Raw genomic sequence first — 14,008 nt, forward strand, 5'->3', positions numbered from 1 at the left:
GTGCTATATCTAATTTATCTCTCTTCTCTTTGGGTCTGGGGAACTGGAAGCTCTATCACTTTGAGGAAGGTGCAGTAGCCATAATTCAGTGGAAAGGAGTTTCTCTGAATAATAATTCCCCTGAAGAGTGTCTCTTTCAATTTGAGCAGTCACATATGCATTGATTCTTCATGAAGCTTTTGTCTTATTCTAAATGAGATATAAACAAAGAGCAATGAGACGTGAAGCTGACGATCTATGATAGATTCTTCTGTATAGATTTAGTGACTTATCTAACTCCACAGTGGTCAGATGAGAGGTTACAAAATTATAATGCCTCACTGCCAAGTCCATGCAGAGAGAGGCAGAAGGTCGTAATTCCCTTTCTAGGAGCAAACCTCTCCCGAGAACCCAGAAGTAAGGTGACCTGTCGGCTTTGGTAGAAAAGTGCAACCTTTCCCCAAACGAGGGCAATGTCATTCTTGAGTCCAATCCACAGGCACTGGGTGAAGGATTGCACCTAACTCAGAAAGTTATTACTTACTTCCTGGTTGTAGGCACTCTGTCATCTGGACTGCAATAGAACTGCACTCCTTACTGAGACTAACAGTCCAGGGTTTCACCATCTGTACCTTAGTCCTGATAGTAGACTCTGGCTTCTGCTCACCAAAGAACCCTGTTCAGAACTTCAGGAAATTATGTGGGGTTACACATTTAACTCACTACAGCTCAGGCAAATTAAAACCACAACACTTTAAATTTGCCTACAATTATTCCTGAGGCTGAACTTGGAGTTTGATAATTAAATATCCAATATTATTTAAATCTGGTTGGATCTGATGATTTAAATAGTCCATTTAGACAGTGTCCAGTATCTTTTAAAAAGAAGTATTTGTAAGTGCTTGTGGTTTTTAACAGCTTATCTTAAGAATTTCAATGGTTAGTTGCATAATAAAATGTTCTGGGTGTTTTATTTTATTTTTTCATTTTTTAATGAATGAATTTTTTTATGGTGACATTGGTTAACAAATGTTCTGGTTTTAATAGCTAGCTAGCTAGATGATGATAGATGATAGATAGATAGATAGATAGATAGATAGATAGATAGATAGATGATAGAAGATAGATAGATAGATAGATAGATAGATAGATAGATAGATAGATAGATAGATAGATAGATATAGATAGGGGGACCAAAGTTTTGCCACCCTTATTCTACCTTTTAGGGATATTACTTTTAAGCCATTTATTAAGAAATAAGATTCAGAAAGAACCTTTGACCTACCCCCCTTTCCTGCCTAAGAGGAGTCAAACAGAAAAACCTGCTGATGTTTGCCTTAGCCAAATCTGAATTAAGTATGGTACATACTATTTTTGAGTTGCCCAGTGAGAATTTTCCTGCCCTGTATGTTCTGTTCTTCCTCAACTACCTGTAAATCTCTCATTCTCACTTCTGAAATCTAATACCTCATCCTCCCCTTTTCTCCTTTATCCAGAATGTCATATAAACCCAATATTGCTTCACTGTCTTTGGAATTTTCATGCATATGTGTATTCCTCATGCGCATGTATTAACATTTTCATTTTCTCTTGTTTATCTGTCTCTGTTAATTTGATTATTAGCCCAGCCAGAAGAACTTAGAAGGTGAAAGGAAAAGCATTAATTTTTTTTTATTCCCTATAAATAGATAGGTAGGTAGACAGATAGATAGATAGATAGATAGATAGATAGATAGATAGATAGATAGATAGATAGATAGTTAGTTAGTTGATAGATAGATAGGAAGAAATGTTTGGCCTTTCTTTTAGTTGGTATTTTAGAATTTGGGCTTGGAGTTTCCTGGCATTTGCTTTTCTATGTCAGTTCTGCTCACATCCACTGATTTCCAGCCTGCTATTCCTTGTCCACCCGGTTAATGCACACTCTGTTGGCTTCTGATGCTGCAGCCTAGAGGTGAAAGTCCAGTCCCTACTAATGAAGTCTAATCTAATTCCCTTGCTGAGTCCCTTGCCTTTAGTACCTACTGCTTAGATTTGGGGTCTCCCTTTTTATTTCTGGTACAAAAGAAAATATATGTCAAGTTATGCTGTACATGTACATGTGTATCCATATTTAAATTTATATTTGTAAGTTTATATTAAATTTATTTGACATCTTATGCAGCATCTCTATATGTTTAAAGGGAATATACATATTTCATCTACATCCATTATTAGCCAGAAAACTAACTTAATTTTTAAAAAATAAAATTTAAATAAGTAATACATTAATTCTCCTTGTTAAAAAAGGGGGTAACACTGTAGCTAAGGACAAATTCCCTTCAATCCCACCCCCAGCCCTGTCCCTCATCATCCCAGAGGCAATCTGGGTTATCACTTAGGTTAGCTTTCTCTCAGTTCTTTCAATATTTACACGCATTTACTTATTTCCTTTAGGAAATATATAATTTCATTCTATAGTGTCCTTTATTTTCTTTTCACATAAAAAGGTATGGTAATATATGTACAACTTGCTTTTTTACTCAGTTGGATGCTGCAGAGAGCTGTCCAGATCCGCACAGACCTAACCTCATTCTTTTGACTGCCTTTTACCATTGCATACATAGTCTGAAAATACACTTTATTAGCAATTCTTCTAGTCATGGTTCATTGTTTCCAGTTTTTCTCTATGATGAACTCTGCAATGGACAGGCTCGTACATGTTTTATGCTCAAGTGCCACTGTTTTTCAAAAGTAGACACTAATATCTGGAATTACTGGCTCATAGTGAGACAGAATAGGGAACGGGCTTGGCTCCACTCCCTTAAATGCCAGCTTCTGCACCACCCAGATTCAGTTGCTTTCCAACCACAAACTTCTCCAAGGCACTCGATCTCCACATCCACATGGGTACACAACCCTGAGTTGACTGCAAGACGACCTCCCTGGGGTGGCAGGAGTGAGCAGCACCGCCATCGTGAGCCTACTGCGCATGTGCCAGGACCTCTCCTGCTCAAGCACCACAACCAGGAGGAATGGAAAAGGTCACCCCAGCTGAGTTCCAGTGGCTCCCTCACTTTGCCCTGTGTAATGTCCCAAGCTGCTCCCTTTGGGGAGCCAGCTCAGGAATCCCTCTTCCTGTGCTGGCTTCCTGGTGCTGGAGCCTAAGCCCCAATAAACTTTGAGCTTTTGGTTTTGCCTCTTGTTAATTTCTATTACATAGAGAGCCTAAGAGTTCAAGGTTGAAAACAACAGCATACATGTATTTTTCTTTTACTCAATATTGCCAAATTCCCCTTCAGTGTGGCCGTATAAATTTTGTATTCCCCTTAGCTGTGTGTGTGTGTGTTTTCCCACACTCATATCAATGTTTTATTAATGTGTTTAATTTTTGCCAGCACGGTGGTTAAAAATTATCTTAGTGTTCTAAATATAATCAGTATTCATTGGTAATTGGTGAAAGTCAGCTAGCTATTCATATGTTCATTGGCCACTTGTACTTACTTTTGTATTAATAACTTATCCTATTATTTTTCCATGTTCCCATTGGTTTATTATAGTTTTCCTTTTTTTTCGTAGGAGTGCTTCATAGATCCAAATGCGAATCCCTTCTGTGTTATACATATGGTGTATATCTCCTAATCCCTTCTGTGTTATACATATGGTGTATATCTCCTAATCTGTCACTTGTCTTTTAACTTTGCTTAAACATGTACATGTTATTCAAATTTATCAATCTTGTAACTTTGCTTATGATGCCTTTTGTAGTAAAGAACTTTTATATGCTGTTCAAATTTATCAATCTTGATGGACTCAAACATCAATCTATTCTTTTCTATCTTTTTGCATTTAGAGTTTGGTTTAGGATGACTTCTCAAATTCATAAGCAGTCTCCTATATTTTTTCTGATATGTTTAGGGTTTTGTATTTTGTTTGGGTTCTTAATCCCTCCAGAATTGATTTTTGTGAATGGTTTAAGTAGAGAATCTAACTTTATCAAAACAAATGATCATTGTCTTAACACTGAGTTAAGTGAATTAACTGAATTGTTAATACTTCCGCCACTGAGAGGGCATTCCATCTTTATTGTACATGTATGTCTCTCTAGCTTGGGTGAACTAGCCATCTGCAGAAATCACCCACACTAAGAAAAGACTTAACCATTATGCTGCTGAAATTAGACAAATACCCGACAATTATCTAAGTGAGCAGGATGTGTCCTTAATATGAAAACTGTAATTTAGTTATTTTAGAGCCTGTTCGAAATAATATATAGTAAGTGAGGATTGTTTATACACAGGAAGTATATAAAAAAGGGAATTAAATAGTAAGGATTTGATCATGATTATCTTTCATGGGAATAATCAATTCACTAGAGAAATTGATAAAAATTTCCAGGCCTTTCATGGCTTGAATGAAATAGCTTTTTACATTAGCCTACTCCCTTACCTCTGATTATATGCCCATTAAAAACTTTCTGCTAGTCTGTCCAGTTTCACAAGTATCTTGATACAAAAGGAGAGGATGCCCATGGAGATAAAATGTGTATTTCAGGTATATTTACTGTTCAACAAAAATTTTAACCTTTTTTTTTTTTAAAAAAGAAAGCGTTTATTAGGCCATTGCTCCAAAAAAAGACAGACTTGGAGTCTAAACCACCAGCACCATGGGTAGGTAGAGAAGACAACATGTCTGTCATCCTGGAGTTTTGCAAGTGCTTTTACACATCACGTAGGAAGGAGAAAGATGTATGCCATTCTGAAAGAATTTACATTATCTATAGACAAAGGAGATGGGGGAAGGTGAATAGGGCTAGTTCTGGGATAGGTGCAGTAGAGTCAGCAAAGAAGAAGTATCCTCTTCTAGGGCACCTGGCTATCCTAGCAAAAATAGTTACCTGGAAATTAATCCTAAATTCCAACAGATATACAAGGATGTGAGCAGTCTTGTCAGAGCTGGTCCACAGCTATTAACAGGCTAACTGTTAGGTCTCTTCCTCCTACTCTCCAGCCACTGTAATTTTAATTTAGAACACCTTAGAATTTTTTTCTTGTCACTACCTTTCTGAATTGAGAAATTGATATTCTTGTGTACAAATTAGTCTGTTAAAAGTCTTTTACTTGTAGTTTAAATAGCTAAAGCCATACAGTTTTCTGAATATCTAATTCCGTGGTCTTATTTTCAGTGCTTGTATAGTGCCTGGTACATAGAATGTACTTAGTACATCTATTGAATGAATAGATGGCAAAACCATCATCCTCGTTAGGTTAATATTTTAAATGCTTGAATCACAGTAATGTTTTCTCCCAGAGTATTACTATGTAAACAATTTCTTTCTGCAAAGGGATCCAGGCCTACAGCTTGAAGTAGAGCTAATCACATTCAAGGCAGATTGCAAATATCTCACTCATTTATTGCATTCATTCAGTAAAAATTTGCTAAGTACTTATTAACCATGATGCTAATACAATAAAAATTTAAAAAATTTTTGAAGATCACAGTTCTTGTATTTAACCAGAGTGGAAGGTAGAGGGGGCTGCAATTGCAAGCAGTTGAAAGTTCTAAGCAGCAGGTCTAAAACAGGGAAAACCAAGCTCTTTCTACTAGCAATGAGAGAAGACTAGCTATCATTAACTGCAGAGGTCTGTGGACCTATCCAACTGGAACTCAGGTATCAAGGACAAAGTTAAAACCCCAGTCCTTTCCAGAAGACTGAGAATTCACACAGATTAGCGAACCAAGAACCATTGGACATTTAGGTGATTTCCAGTTTTTACTGTTATCAATAATGCTATGTTAAACCTCTTTGGACAAAAACCCTTGTGTACATCTTAACTTCCTTAGGATCGACTCCTTCCTACAAGTAAGTGTATTCTCTGGGTCAAAAAAGCCTATGCCAATTTACAGCCCTATGATCAATATAAGAGGGTGCTTGTTTCCCATGCTCTTGGGAAACTACATTTAGAAAGATATGGATTTATAGGTCTCCATGAAAATTAAAACAAAATGTTTGCCAATTTTATGCTTAAAATTTCCATTTTATTTTTATTTTAGAACTATTTTATTCAGTGAGAAAAAAACTTGTATATTATGTTTATGGAGAAAGGAATCTGCCTTACAATATATTGCAATGACCACTGGGATCTTGTTTGTATAGTTATTCTTGTGTGGAAGTAGAAAATGTTCTCCAATCCTTTAACTGATGGGCTTAGGGTGGAGGTGTGATGGAAGGGGAAAAAATGGTGTCAGAAAAGGTTACGAAAAAAAGGTAACATGATAGGAAAAGAAGATAAAAAGAACAAGGGTGAGAAAGGAAAATGGAGAAGCAAGAGGGCCCAGACTGCTGCCACCGCATTCTCTGCCTGGGCTTGTCCATTTTCTTATGCAGTTGTCTTGTCTGATGTTTCTAGTTTAAACATTTAGCAACTGCGGCTTCCTTTCTTGTCAGAGGAGGAAATGAAAGAGCAAAGACAATTACAGGCTAAGAAGTAATTACTGGGGTCAAAATGAGAAATCGGCACACATACACACATATATATATACACACAGACATATATACACATAGGTATATATTTTTGGGGGGCAGGGGAATTCATGTGTTGCAACTTGCTCATTCACCAGGATCTTAGGGCTCTGACAGTAGACCTTAGTCATTTCTTCCTTTTAATAAAAGATTCCCTCCCTAGTTTTCTACCTGGTCATTGTCTTATTACTAAACACAGCAGTTACCTTCAAACCTCTCTGAAAAGTCTGAAAACGAATTCAAATTCTAATAGGCAGCATTCCTGAATTTTAAAATGTTAGTCAACTGATTGCATATTTTACTTCTCTCTACTTCTTAGTATCTTTCCTATTTAAAGGAACTCATGGAGCTAAAAGTTAAGTACTTTCAAGAGGCTTTTTAGATAACAGAAGAGATGTTTCTCTATAAACAAGTTTAAGATTTAGAAAACCAACAGTGGCAATGGCTCCAAGATCAGAATATGCCACAACCTGACTGTGGTTTTGTTTTCAAGCCTGAAGGCTGCCGTCCATTTTAAAACTCAGTAAGACTAAATGTTTCCTCTCATCACCTAACCTAAAAAGGTCCCGATCACATTTATTTAAAGACCTAAATCTAAATACACTATATTGCAATAAGAACAAACATTAGTAGAGTGATTTTTAAAATTATTTTTTTAAATTATTATCTGTTTTTAAAAGTAGGACTGGGGGGAATTGGAGAGTTGGTCAAAGGGTAAAAACTCCCAGTAAGAAGATGAATAAGTTCTGGAGATCTAATGTGCGGCATTGCGATTATTGCTAACAATACCGAATTGTAAACTTCAAAGTTGCTAAGAGACTAGATCTTAACTATTCTCACCACAAAAAAGAAATAGTAATTATTTGAGGTGATCTTATTGCAATATATAAATGTATTAAATTAACATGTCGTACACCTTAAATTTACACAGTATTATATGGCGATTATGCCTCCGTAAAAGGTAAAAATGAGCAAAGAGAAAAACCTAAATATAAGAAAGACCAATGGAAATTTACTTAATATATAATGATATAATCTACTTGATTCGTGAGATGTTTTCTAAATCAGTGGATGTTTAAAAACATTTTTTTCTAAATTTTCAGCAAAGCCAGTATCGCTTGGCTTGTGGAAATAAATCGCTTAATACTTAAATACCAATTTTAAAAAGTAGAGTTTTATCACAATTAAAAATACATACATACATACATACATACATACATGAATAAGGTTTTTGTTTGTTTGTTTGTTTGTTTTAAAGTAAACCAGATTCTAGAATTCTGCGCCCTTTCCAGGGGGTGTGGTTTGCAAGTGGAGCGTTCACAGCGCCAGGGCCCTCACTGTGAGCATCGCAGCCTTCGTGGGCATCGGGAAGATTAGGCTGCTGAACTTCGAGCTCATCTGAAATCTAAGTGAGCTAAAACTTCAGAAGAGAATTCAGAAGGTAGACTTTAAGTAGGTTTAGCTCAATTTACTGAGGCTCGTAATGTGTGTCTGAAGGAGGGTGATAAAGATGTTGAACTGTGATGAACAGCGTGGTAACCCTCTTGTTGATCTTGGAACCAGATAATCAAGAAGCTCTGATTGAAAACCTATGTGAAAAGCTGGTCAGATTTCCGTAAGATGAATGCCCATCTCTGAGACTGCAGTTGCTAAGCAACCTTTTTCATGAGATGAATAAGAATACTCCCTTAAGATATACAGTATATTTCAGCCTCATTAAAATGGCAGCATCTTGTGAGGCCATCCAGTATATTCCAGCTGAGCTGGATCAAGTTAGTAAATGGATTTCTACTGGAATCTCACCACTGAAAAAAAATAAAATAAAACACTCCTGTAAGGCTATTCTATGAAGCGCTTGTGGATTGTAAGAAAAGTGCTGTCACTTCGAAAATCGTGGTTGAATTGCTAGAAGTTACATGAAGGACAATGCTTCTCCAGCTTGGGTTGATGCCCACAGGTGTATTGTATGAGCATTGAAAATCCAAACACATTTCTTTTTGACCATCTTCTTACTTTAAAACCAGTCATGTTTTGGGAAGGTGAGGTTATTCATGATATTTTAATTGTTTTTGTGAATGCTAAATTGGCATCATACATCAAGTTTTATCAGAATAATACTCTATAGATTCACTTGGAGACTGTTACATGAGATGAAACATGAAAAGGCAGTTTTTATATGGCAGTTTACTTCTGTTGTCATTTTTAATTTTCCCCTGGCTTTGATAGAAGACACAAAACATAAGTAAGGTTATGGGATCCAAGGGTATAGACAATTATGTTGCTGTGGTCCAAGGCCATTTTTGCTGGCTATTAGCAGGATCCCCGGAACCAGAGGGAATACACAGCTATTCTTAAAATTGAAGGTTTGGTTTCAGAGAATATGTTTTTACCTGGGAAAGAACAAACTTGTTTTACTACTGAAATTATTACTCATTTTCTAAACACTCATCAAAAAAAAAAAGTTTAAGGAGAATTCTTAAGTTTCTGCAATTATGAGTATGTGATAAAGCCACCATTTTCTTGGCTAATTTCCAACAACTACCTTCATAATTTTGGCACCAAAAAAAAAAAACAACTATACAATGTGAACTTGTAGGTTTACGTAGTAGCTTTTCAAGATCTCTACTGTATTCCAGGAATACCACAAACATTTTCTAAAAGGTCTTGAGCTTACATTGAAAGAAAAGATATTTAAAACATGCAGATAAAAATCTGTTTTGTCTTCTACTCCCTTCCCTTCCCAAATATGTCTATGTTTTGTATCTTCTATCAAAGCCAGGGGAAAATTAAAAATGACAACAGAAGTAAACTGCCATATAAAAACTGCCTTTTCATGTTTCCTCTCATGCTTCAGAAAACCATGGTTGGAGAAACAGGAAAGAGCAATGCAGTATTTGGAAGCTGGCGTGTTTCTAAGACACAGCAATTGAGTCATCCTTACAATACTGTGTTAAAAAACATTTTTCATTTTAAGTTTTTCTGATAATAAAATACTGTTGAAAATTTAGAAAATATAGAAAAGTATAAAGTAAAAATCACTGGTAATTCATTACCCAGAGAGACCTGTCAACATTTTGGTATTATTTGCTGCCAGTCTTTTTTTTCTATTTTTAGCATATCTGATCATTTTATAGAATTTTATATCTTGGTTTTTCCCTTTAAGCTGTTTCCTAGGTCATTAAAATTTCTCTTAAATGATTGTCAGTGGCTGCAAAATATTCCCTTTTATGGATGTGTTAGAATTTACCTGTCTCCTAATTGAATGTTTGTTTCTATTTATACCTATTAAATAAATTTTAGTTAACTGAGGGGAAAAAAAAAACCTTATTTGGTCTCAGATTACCAGATAAAACCTCCTGTTAAAAGAGAATATAATATTTTAGAAATATGGAATAGAATAAAGAGTACATTAAAATTATCCAAGATAACCTATAAAATTTTATTAGCCAGCGTCACCCCAATAAATTTAATTTAAGAAATAATATAAAATAAATAAAGTGATTGGGAAAAAATAACCCGAGGTTCCAAACACCACTTAACATTTTGATGTAAATATTCTGGTCTCTTCTGTATATATATATATATACACTTTTGAAAAACTTAAATCATATTTATGTCATTTTCTATGCTGTGTTAAAAAGATTTTTAGCATTTCCCTCCATTATGAAAAGTCTGTTAAGAGCATGACTTTATTATATTCCATGTTCCATAATTTTAATATATTGTTGGAAGTTAAAGTTGTTGGAAAACATTTATTGTTATAAATGAGGCTATGATGAATGTCATTTGTTCATAAATCTTTGTGAAGATCTTTGAATATTGCCTTACATTAAAATCTTTTTCCAGTTTGACTGATTAAAAAAAAATCTAGCATCAGTAGAAACAGTCATTTAGCTCAATGTGGAAAGTTAAATTCTGTGTGACCAGTCACATTGGGAGTTTTTTGAAGTACTCCTGCAGCCTTCTCAGACAGGTATCAAACTATTTTAAGCAGAATTTGGCTGTGATCCTTAATTCATATCTTTAACGAATATTTATTGGCACAGTGCAAGGCATTGGAAAGATAACCTGATCAAAATAAAAGCCTCCCCTTTTTGGAACTTGCAATGTAGTGAAGGAGAAAGACTAAAAACAAGTAAATATATACTTGCAAATTGTATTTTCAGAAGGAAATACAATTTGTATTTTTTTAGAAGGAAAAGAACTGGATTCTTAAAAGAGGGACTATCGGCATGTGGACGTAGATGTAGAACAGACTTCATGAGATCTGCATGAGGGGACGTTATCCATGCGAGGGTGGGGTGAGCTTGGCAGAAAACTCTGACAGAGACACCATGAGTAATGACCACTCAGTCACTCAGACAGCTGCAGCGTTCAGGTTCAGTTGGTGTTATGTTAATATTTTCTTGTTCATGTATGTGTCATTGCATAAGAGTTTAATATTTTACATATGGCTGTGTTCTCTGGACTTTAGATTGAGGACTCTGCGATAAAGGAAATGTCTTTCATTTCTCTCTACTTTTCTGGTTTTCGTAGAATGTGCTACATGGAGAGGACCCTTAACTCATGCTACCAACTGAATAAAGGACTATTTCTTTGAGTCTGCCTAGTTGGGAAAGTCCCCTTGGTTAGATTATTTCACCCAGGGATTTTGTATTCCTAGCATCTAACAGAACATCTGTCATAATCAGTACTAAGTAAATATTTATGGAATAGTGAATAAAAGACCAAGTGAATGAATAACTTTTTCACTACATTCATATGTTTATTTCCATGTGTCCAGTTAAACCATGCACTGAAGCATTCAGTCATTCAACAGATAATCATTAAACATATACTGCATACTAGGCATTGTGCCAGTGTTGGGAATATAGAGGTGAGCAGCCCTTGTGGAGTCTATCAAGTATTACAAAAGTCAGAGGTAGAAAATCAATCAAGCATATATGATATTTTCTTTATTGTCAAGAGATAAGGAGTACAGGGGGATCTGAACGAGGCTCAACTTCTTATGTCCCAAACTCAGCACATTCCACCAATAGACATCCGATGCCAGGATCCAATAGAGCTTCTGCTGCCAGGGTTCTATTACCAGGCAGTGGCCGTCTTTGGGCTACCAGCAAAACTCCTTATATCCCTGCCATCTTCAGGGACCACTGACCTGTGGGAAACTTTGGCAACATTTCCACATCAAAGAGGGGTGGAGTCCTACTCAACCTCACTTGTCTCTTCTGCCAGTTGAGTAGCTTAGCAACTTTCAGACAAGATATGATTATTACAGAACAGAAAAAATTCCTCCACCCAGTGCTAGCAGAGCCAAACACTAAACACCAAGAACTGCAGTAGGGAAAGACTGGCTATTTTATTATGAATGGCACCACCCAAGAGAGCAGAAAGCTAATGCTCAAAAGCCAAACTGCCTGATCCAGGGGTCGGGGACAGGTTTTTAAGAGTATAGGGGAACATGTATGCAGAAGTGCTAGCAGGGCAAGTTTTAATTGGAGGACCTTGGAGCTTGGCTATTTATGGTAAAGGGCATCACCACAGGATCTTCCTGGACAATGGACCCTCTGCCTCTGAAAAGGTTTGGTGTTCAAGTTCAGGTTATATCCCAGTCATTGGTTCCATGTGTGTTGTGGGGGAGCAAAACTCTGGTTCTGGATGCAGCTGGAGGCCAAAGTTCTCTCTTCTGCACATGCTTCGGCCACATGACCTGCAGTTTTGGTCTGTTGTCTCTGAAAAGCAACTCAGTATCTCCTTAAAGAAGATATGACCATTTTGAGCTAGTTTTGCGGTTACAGGATCACAAGTGTCAGATTTAGTTGGGAGGTATGGCAGGTTATAAACTCTCTATTCCTCCAGAAGGTGACATACACTGCTCCCGGTCCTCCTTAAAACTCTCAGCAGTAAAAGTCATCCGACTGGTTGAGCCTATATTACCCTTATGGGAACCAGAGTCTCAGGTCAAAAATTTGGCTTTATTTGAACTTGCTCTTGGAGAATGGAGTAACTGTTTTCGACAGGACAATATCTCCACTGAAATCCATGAAGTATTTGTTAACCTCTAAGGATAGGATAAGATATCTATTATGCTTCATATCATCCTATTACATTATTCTGTTAAAAATTCAATTCCTCAGTGTCTTAAAAAAAAAAAAAAAAAGATCCATATGACTAAGTAGAGTTTATTGGAGTAGATACAGGATGGTTCAATGTTAGAAAATCTGTCACTGTAATATTACCATATTAACCGATTAAGAAGGAAAACCACATGATCATCTCCAGATGCATAAAGAAGCATTAGATAAAACTGAACTTATTAATATTAAATTTTTTTAAAAAAACAGGAATAGAAAGAAACTTATATAATGTAATAAAGGGCATCGACCAAAAACTTACAGCAAACATCAGACTTTAAAAGCATTTTCATTGAAGTTAGGAATATGACAAAGATGCCCGCTATCACTGCACTATTCCATAAAGCAACAATTGTTCTGATGGTTATAAGACAAGAAAATGAAATAAGATATAAGAAAGGAAGAGACAAATAGTCTTTTTTACAGATGATATTATTATTTACAAAGAAAATTCAAGACCATCTACCAGAAAACTGATTGTATTTATAAAAGAAAATGCAGCAGTATTGCTGGCTATAAGATCAAAATACAGTAATTGTCTCATATGTCAGAAGTAACTAAATAAAAATAAAATAGAAAAAGGGATAATATAACAGCACTAAAAATTGTTAATTACCTCATAAAAAAAAACTAGCCAAAAATACAAGAGCACTAAGGAGAAAATGATAATATATTGTTAAAGGGTGTAAAGAGACCTGAAAAAAAAAGGAGCAATATGTCATGTTCTCGTCTGAGAAGAATCCAGACTGAAAAGATATCAAACTAATCTGTTACTCTAATATAATTTGAACCAAAATCCCAATAGGACAAATTAGACAAACTGTTTCTAAAGGTGGCATCCAGGAAGAGCCAAAACAATACTGAAAAAGTAAGGAGAGCTTTTCTTGTTAAATATTGAAACTTACTATAAAGCTTAATACTCTATGGCCCAGCAATTCCTCTTGTATGTATGTAGTACTTACTGTTTATGAATTCATAAATTTATAGCCAGTGTATAAAAACATGGACTCAATGGATATACATCAAATTGATAATTATGGTTGCCTCAAGAGAGGGAGGGGAATGAGATAAAAAATGAGAACAAGAGAATTTCAACTTTTTTTTGAGGTATATTTGACATACAGCATTATATTAGTTTCAGATGTACAACATCATGATTCAATATTTGTATATGTTGTGAAATGATCACCACAATAAGTCTAGTTAACGTCTATCACCATACAAAATTACAGAATTTCTTTTCTTGTATTGAGAACTTTTATGATGAACTCTCATGGCAACTTTCAAATATGCAGTAAAGTATTATTAGCTATCATTGCTATGTAGTACCCTCATGACTTATTTATTTTATAACTGGGAATTTGTACGTTTTGACTACTTTTACCTATTTTCC

At 35.6% G+C, this 14,008-nt stretch overlaps 1 pseudogene; it reads left to right on the top strand.

Annotated features, from left to right (window-relative positions):
- The first annotated feature begins 4,624 nt into the window (after nucleotides 1–4,624).
- On the top strand, nucleotides 4,625–8,635 carry LOC120604865 (eukaryotic translation initiation factor 3 subunit M-like; annotated as a pseudogene).
- Nucleotides 8,636–14,008: the final 5,373 nt, after the last annotated feature.

This window comes from Pteropus medius, unplaced genomic scaffold, assembly GCF_902729225.1.
Source record: "Pteropus medius unplaced genomic scaffold, Ma_sr-lr_union100, whole genome shotgun sequence".
NCBI lineage: Eukaryota > Metazoa > Chordata > Mammalia > Chiroptera > Pteropodidae > Pteropus > Pteropus medius.